This window comes from Phocoena phocoena, chromosome 5 (assembly GCF_963924675.1).
Source record: "Phocoena phocoena chromosome 5, mPhoPho1.1, whole genome shotgun sequence".
In the NCBI taxonomy this organism is placed as follows: Eukaryota; Metazoa; Chordata; class Mammalia; order Artiodactyla; family Phocoenidae; genus Phocoena; species Phocoena phocoena.
The window spans coordinates 42,893,723-42,901,632 of NC_089223.1; positions in this window are offsets into that span (position 1 = coordinate 42,893,723).

Sequence of the window (7,910 nt, forward strand, 5' to 3'; positions counted from 1 at the left end):
AACTACACTCTGGCACATTATTCATTGCTCATTTTAATGAAAAGGCTGTGATTTGGACCGATAACGTCAATTCATATAAGCCAAGGTTGATGCTAAGAGGTGGCTTTCTCCATTTTTGAGTACCCACTTAAGGATTCCTATCTCAATAATGAAAAGCATATAAAACATATGTTTATTTTTCAGGATTGGAAATCTCCCATGGTTAGAATACTTAACATCAAGGCAGCTGTAAACAGAAAATCAACTGGACAACTTAGTGAAGCCACGGGGTGGGGGGGTGGGGAAGAAAGGGCACATCACACATAGATGTGCATGGCCTTGGCACTATATAAGATGCTGTCCTGGGCTGAACACCCCTTCTTTTTCCGCTGTGCTAGGCTCAAGCTTTTTGCTTCTGGTTTAACCACCACAGGTAAGCAGACCCTTGCAAGGCAATCCTGAAAGTGGACATTGAGGAAGGGTGGTCCCTCAGGACTATCCACTTGACTGGCATTGCCTCTTTCCACGGTGAATGATTGTGGGATGCTGGGCCTGGGCACTGTGCTTTCTGCAAGTGATGTCCTTGGGTCTCTAAAAAAGCTGTCGGGGTTTAAGACCCATTGGTGGTGCTGGATACCATCACTAAGTTTCCCTGTGTGTCACCCATTCCTCAAGTGACAAAGATTTTCCAAAGTGAATCCAGTTGCTTGTGTCTCACTGGAGACACTATCAGGCATTATCAGCCTCCTTCCCAAACCCAGGAGGTCAAAACCACTCTGGGGCTGAGCCTCTGGAACTGAGATTACGCCTTTTCTTTTCTTCTTTCTTTCAGCTCCTCAAGCCCCACCCCCAGTGAAACAACCATTCCCGTATCCCTCTCACGTCCTGCAAGATTCCAGCTGGGGATCAAACTCTTGTCTAGGGATGGCCCAGGAAGGTCAAGACACCTGCTCAGGTTTTAGCCCAGCTCAGCCTGGAGGGTGGCAAGGTGCACTCCGACCTCCTCTGGGGTCTGAGGTTGAAACTTTCAGAAAAGCAGAGCATTCACTAAGTGGAGAGCACTTGACCAGCTCTTGTGACTGAGTTTGGCAAACTAGACCTCAGGTTCCTTCTCAACTCTCCTGGATGCTAGGAGGCTTTTTATTTTTTTAAGTGCGCCCTTAAAACTGTATCGGTATGGTGTGCGTGAGCAAGTAGGGTGGGTGCCAGTAACCTTTTAAAAATCTACAAGAGGGTTGAACATATATTTGGGTCTTTTTTTTTTTTTTTTTAATGTAAAGACCTGCAAAAACTGAGCAGTGAAAGAAGACAGCACTGCGCCTGTCCCATGCACTGAACAGCCAAACTCCCTCTCTCCGCAGCTCCGCCGAGAGAGGAGCCAGTCGCCCTGCGCTCCCGGCTGCGCCCTCCCTGGCCAGCGCGCTGCCTCACGCTTGGCGCAGCAGATCCGCGGAGCCTGGGTCCACCGCAAATCTGTGGTCGGAAAAATTCTCGTTTCACGGTCTTGGCTACCCGGGCTCTACTCCCATAAATTCCACTCAAAAGAGAGTGCAAGCCTGTGCCACTTGTTTTTTTTTTTTCTTTTTTCTGGTTATTTTCTGGATCATCAAAAGCCCCCTGGCTGGAGACGATCCCTCAGTCCATTCACAGGCCAGTGAGCCTGGTCAAGGTCGCCAGGGCATAGGCGGAGACGCGCCCGCGGCCGCTGTGCCGTGCTGTTCTTGATTCATGCGCTCCCCCTGCCGCGGAAGCAAGGTCGGGGAGAAGGTGCAGGCTCCTGGCTACCTGCAGAGATAAAGCCTAGTTTCCACTCATCTCCACTGGACGGGGCACCGAAAAACTAACAGGTGAACGGGTCCCACCAGTCATCTAGACATAGCTCTGGTCCCCATCTCTTCGGGTTTACCTTCCTCATCTCTTCAATCCCTCGGCCTCACGTTCTGTAGCCTCACCACCTCAGGTTCACCTTTCCTAGCCCCAGCACCTGAACTTTCTTTCCAGGCCTCCCCTAGTTCTGTGTGGGAACCAAAGGATGAATTTCTTGTAGGTCTTTTGTAGCTATAGCTGTGATCCAGTTACTAGCAACAGGAGTCAATTCAAAGCAAGATACAATGACTTGTATCCTCAGGCTGCCACTTAACAGTCTAGGAAGAAAGAGATCAGGGCAAAGACAAGCTTCCCTTCACCCGAGGGACAAGCTTACTAAGTATAACCCTCCTCTGGTTGTAAACAGATGTTGGAGGTCTCTGAGACCAGAGCTCCAGCGGAGAGGCCAAAGCCTGGTCCGTCCTACAGTGCATCACACTGTGATGGAGGGAAGGACCAGAGATAGATGGTGGGATAGGATGAGCAACCCTGGGCAGTGCAAACCACAGTGCCCGGAAGGCTCTCCAACCCACGAACGAGGCTGCCAGGGTCCCCGCGGACCTCGCACAGGCTTCTGTTCAGAGCAAGTCAGTCTCTCCTCATTTCTTCTGCTGGAGGTGCCCACAATCTATGAGGTTTGCCTAGTCTGGTTTGTTGCAATTCAAGACAAGGACTGGTTTTCTTTGCTTGATTCAAGCAGACAAAAGCCTAGAGGATTTCGGAAATTTTTCCTAAGTGAAGGGCTTGAATCCCGCCCTCCCTCTCCATCCCTGCCACCCTTCCACACACTCAGAGGCTGAATCCAGACAGCAGCACTGCTTTTTGCTAACCAGGTCCCTGGTGACCCCACAATCACTTCTAGTTCCATAGGATTTTTGTCGGAGGCACAATTGCATTGTGGGAGGACTCAGGCGCTGACCCTGTTGGGGCTGTCAGTCCGTGTTCTTGCCAGGACCCTCTATTTCCTCCAGGCCTGGCTTCTCACCAGCCAAGTTGGCAGCAATTACAGGAACAAACAGTCTGTGGCTAAAGGAGCCCTGAGCAGGCTGAGCAGGGTGGGAAGGGCTGGCTGTGCGGGAAAGAAACAAGAGAGTGAGGGTGCACAGGCAGGATGCTGACAGAGTCATTAGGCACTCTGCAGGTCCGGAGGTTAGATCTCTTCATCTTTCTCCAGGGTCTATTACTTCTTGCTGAAGAGGCAACTGTTTTGAAATGGCCACAGGCAGCTGGTCTCCTCCATATCTGTGGAGTCAGAAAGCAAAGCAGCCCTTGCTAGTAGAAAGAGATCTTTTGTGAATTGACTCAATGAAATCCGTTACTTTTTCTCATAAAGCTCATTTTTAGTGCTTTCCAACTAACCTGGTGACTAGTTTTGCTTTAGTTTCTGGTACATCCATGCACTGAGTCCCAAAGCACTACAGGCCCCCAGTTATCTCAGCACACAATATCCAATTGCAGGAAATAACTGCTCTTAAAGTACTAGAAGCCCCTTATCCTGTCCAGGGCCAGCCATTGAAGATGGAGGATGTATTTCCTTGTGCTGGCTACATATGAGTACAAAAGTCGTGATCTGAGATCATGCCACCATCCCCTGACCCAAACAGAGCCCACTTTGCCTTTATGATGGGTTTTGTTCCTGGCACAATCTGTATCTAATAATGTCTAGAGAGGTCGTTCTGAGCATAAGAGGAGAGGTGTGGTACTTCCAGTCTCAATTCTCAGTAAGAAGTGGGTTAGGTAGCAAAAAGAGTGAGGAATCAAGAGACTTTTCTCATCTCTCATCTTTATCATGAGAGATAAAGAGGGTGAATTAGAGTTGCTGCTATTGTTGGTTTGCATCCAGAGAGACAGGCCATAAGCAAATGGGCACTCATTCAGGAAAAATGAGGGTGGGGGGATGAAGAGAAAGGAAGCACAGTGTCCTCTTCTAGGACATCCCTTCTGTGCCAAATGAGACAGGAGGAAGAGAACAGAAGTGACACCAAGCCTGGTACCAGTGATAAACAGATAGGAAGCTGCTGAAACCTGGGACACATGGGCTATCTTTTCACCGACCCAGTCAAAGGTCATTTGTTCAGAAAGTAATTTGATCAAAGCTGATTTCTCAGACTAAGTCTGAGAACCAGTCCACACAGACAGTTTTTTTTTTCCCATAATAAGATGCTTATTTTTCTTCAGTTGTTAAAGCAGTATGGGGACCAAAATTGAAGATGCAACTGTTGGCAGGGAAGTACACAGAATTTGAAAGATATCTCCAACAATATCAAGTGGATGTTTTGCTTCGGTTTAGTTTTTTTCCCAATAAAACTTTAGACATCACATTCTAGAGAAATACTTTTTTTATAATCAAGAACTTTCTGAGAAGCCCAAAAATCTTTTTCAGCTTAACCAAAAGCTGTTAAAAAAAAAAAAAAAAAAAAGCGTCCCATTCCTGTGTCCTCTAGAAGAATTATTTGTGAACTGCCTTTTTTATTTCTTTCAATGTTTTTTTTTTTTTACATTGAAAAATACCTAGCTGAAAAATCCAGGACCGTTCTTTTGGCAATCACAGTATAAAAGTATTTAATAATCACAGTATGTAAATTATTTATTACTTTATTTTAGTGAATCATAATACATTACTTATCCCTTTAATAATTATAGAGGGCTTCCCTGGTGGCTCAGTGGTTGAGAGTCCGCCTGCCGATGCAGGGGACACGGGTTCGTGCCCTGGTCCGGGAGGATCCCACGTGCCGCGGAGCTGCTGGGCCCGTGAGCCATGGCCGCTGAGCCTGCGCATCCGGAGCCTGTGCTCCGCAACGGGAGAGGTCACAACAGTGAGAGGTCTGTGTACCGCAAAAAAAATAAATAATAATAATAACTATAGAAAACTGAAATAAAATAGGATCTTAGTATATAATACACTAAGGAAATCAAAATAAAAGGCATAAAAATTTTAAACTTGGCTAGAGAGTTGGGAGAGGAGAATATAAAGGCTTACAAAATTGAAAATTGTATAAGCATTTTTAAACCATATATGATGAATAATAATTATATTGTTTACTGGACAAAAAGAATATCTGTAAGTTTTCCACTTCTGTAAATTTGTTAAAATAAAGAAGCTCCTGATGGCAAAATTAATAGTAATAGTAATCACAGTATGCAACAGCTAGACTTGAACTACCCACATGCCTCCCTTCAGCTCCCATGTAAACATGGGATTGAAAATGGAGCAGAGGGACTTAACAGTTATAATTTATTTTGCATATTGTGATCATATATGCATAATATGAAAATCATATTGATAAAGTCCATGACGTCTTCTGACCTGTGTCCTAACCCTTGGTGCATTCCACCCTTTGTTTTTCATTCCACTCAGATCGGAGCAGTGAGAGGATCCTTAGCTCCTGAAACACAAATGAGTGACTGATGTATGTTCTCAGATTTTTAAAAAAGAAATATTTACCTTATGCACACCATTCTGCTATCTGCCCTAGCTCTGAAGCTCATGTATGCTTCCTAGGGGAGGAGTTGAGAAGCACACAGCATATTACTATCAAGACTTTTCCTGGTTGTAAATGAGGCAATTTCCTGCCGGGAGGCCGTGGGGCACACAGTGGTAGTTGCCGTAATGAGGGTCACCACCAAACGTATTGTGATTTGAGTATTGATTAGCTGTTCCACTTTTCTCATGGATATATATGGGGCGCTCAAGTAAATCATAAGCCCCTCAAAGGCAGTCTCCTTCAGCATACACTGCCTTGTAATCCCCCAAATGCACAATGACATAAATTCTAAATGAGGATCCTTAAGAGGAATGGTTTCAAAAGATGCCTTAATAATCATTTCAATCTCTCCCCCAAAGAAGCGAGAACTTTAGCATTTAAAAGTATATCGTAATGCTGGGTGATCTGTAGTCTGTCATTTCCTCTATCCAGGGGAACAGAGAATTTGGGAGAGTGTAACTGCGAATGTGTATGAGTTTTCATCGTTTGCATTACCATAGCTCTTAATTACAGTAATCATTTTCACAAGTGGGCTTTGTTTTCTACTCTGGCTCCTTGGCTTTTGGCAGGCTGCACCGGGCAAACACCTGTTGTCTGGTTATACAGAGAAACACCTGTCAGTGGAGCCAGTAAGTACTAATGTAGAGACTGTCATCTGGGGTCTTGGGAACCTTTGCTATTGTCAGAAGAAAGGAAAGAACACCTGCTTAGGGCCCGGGAGGGCTGAATAATAGCTTACTGACTTCTGACAGAAGATGTCGATGAATCCCTTCCCTCTACCTACTCCCCAGAAATGCAGCCTGGGGCCACAACATCTGTTAATGAGTGAATGAATGTGGTCAGGTTTGAGGAAATTCCTTTCTAAAGGAGACTGTAGTTTAATAGATATGAGGGCTTTGAGGCATCAAACTATAAATGGCTTTTATGTATGAATACCCAGTTACTAAGAGTGGATGAAGGGAAGCAAGAAGAAAAGAGAGAGGATGGGAAGAAATGTTGGGGGAGCAAGAAAAATGGGACAAAGAAGATTTTTTCCATATGACAACCTCCTTCAGAAAATCACCGTTTGGAGTGCATTCGTGGTACTGGGCTGGTCCTATGTAGAGACAGGTATAACCAGCTTAATGGACTTATCTGGAAAAAGTCAGTGTCAGTTCCTGAACTTATCGATTATTCTTTGACAGTTTAGCTATTTAGATACAGTTTATGTCCACACATGGAGAAGGAAGGAAATGAAATGATACAAAGTTTTGGGAAGGAGAGAGAGGAGATTAAAAGCCTACATTTTTCAAAGGTAGATTTTAGCACCAATATTTATTTTTAGATTTCCTAACCTTTTGTTTCCCATAATCAAGATATATAGAAATCCACGCCAGCTCAGAGAAACGTCTTGATCCTGCCTTATCTGGTGAAAGATAACCCACAAAACTAGGGAGTGTAAGAACGGGACCATCGAGACTTTCCATTTGTATCTCTTTCCATTTGGAACTGTTTTCCACTATATTGTGTGGGAGGAACTGTCAGCTTGAAATTCCTCCTCCAGATGGATTTTGCTTCTCTCTTCTGTCCCACTGTCTCCTTTCCCTACGTTATGACTTTTCCTAGGCTCAGAGCTCTCTTGGCATTAGATAAAAAGAGGAAACGGGGGTGCATGAATAAAATTGTAGGTAAGGAGAGCAGAGAGGAGAAATCATTACGAGAACTTTTAATCTTGGATTCACTCTTGATTTTTCTCTTTCCTGCACCCACTATATATGCAATCTATCAGGAGCTCCTTTTGGCTTTATCTTCCAAATATATGCAGAATCCACACACTTCATACCATCTCCATTGTAACCACCCAGGTATAAGCCATCATCACCTCCCAAAAGACCTTGCTTTTGGCCTTTCCACCCTTTCAGTTTATTTTCAATGCAACATAGTAATCGTTTTCAAAAGAAAAGTCAGTGTATGCCGCTCCTCTCCTTAAAACTACCAATCACTTCTCATTTCACACCTAAAATAAAAGCTAAACTCCTCCCTGTGGCCTTCCAGCCCCTAACTGAACCCCAGACTCACTCTGTTCAAGCCAGACTGGTTCCCTGGCAGTTCTCAAAACTTAGCAGGGGCTTCCCTGGTGGCGCAACGGTTGAGAGTCCACCTGCCAATGCAGGGGACGCGGGTTCGTTCCCCGTCCGGGAGGATCCCACATGCCGCGGAGCGGCTGGGCCTGTGAGCCATGGCCGCTGGGCCTGCGCGTCGGACCCTGTGCTCTGCAACGGGAGAGGCCGCAACAGTGAGAGGCCCGCGTACCGCAAAAAAAAAAAAAAAAAAATAGCAGCCCCACGTTCATCTTACGACATTCACCAAGGTCACTTCCTCTGTTCGGACTACTCTTCTCAATATGTTTGTCTCTTTCACCTCTTTCAAGTTCTGCTCATATGTTTTCTTCCCAAACATTACCTGCCCACCCTATAAAAAACTACAGGCTCCACACTCCCTAACTTTCATGCTGCTCTTCTTTTTAATTTTTTTCCCACAGCAGCTATTTGTTTAATAAACAGTTATGTGGCTCTTACTATCAATCAGGCATTCTTGCCA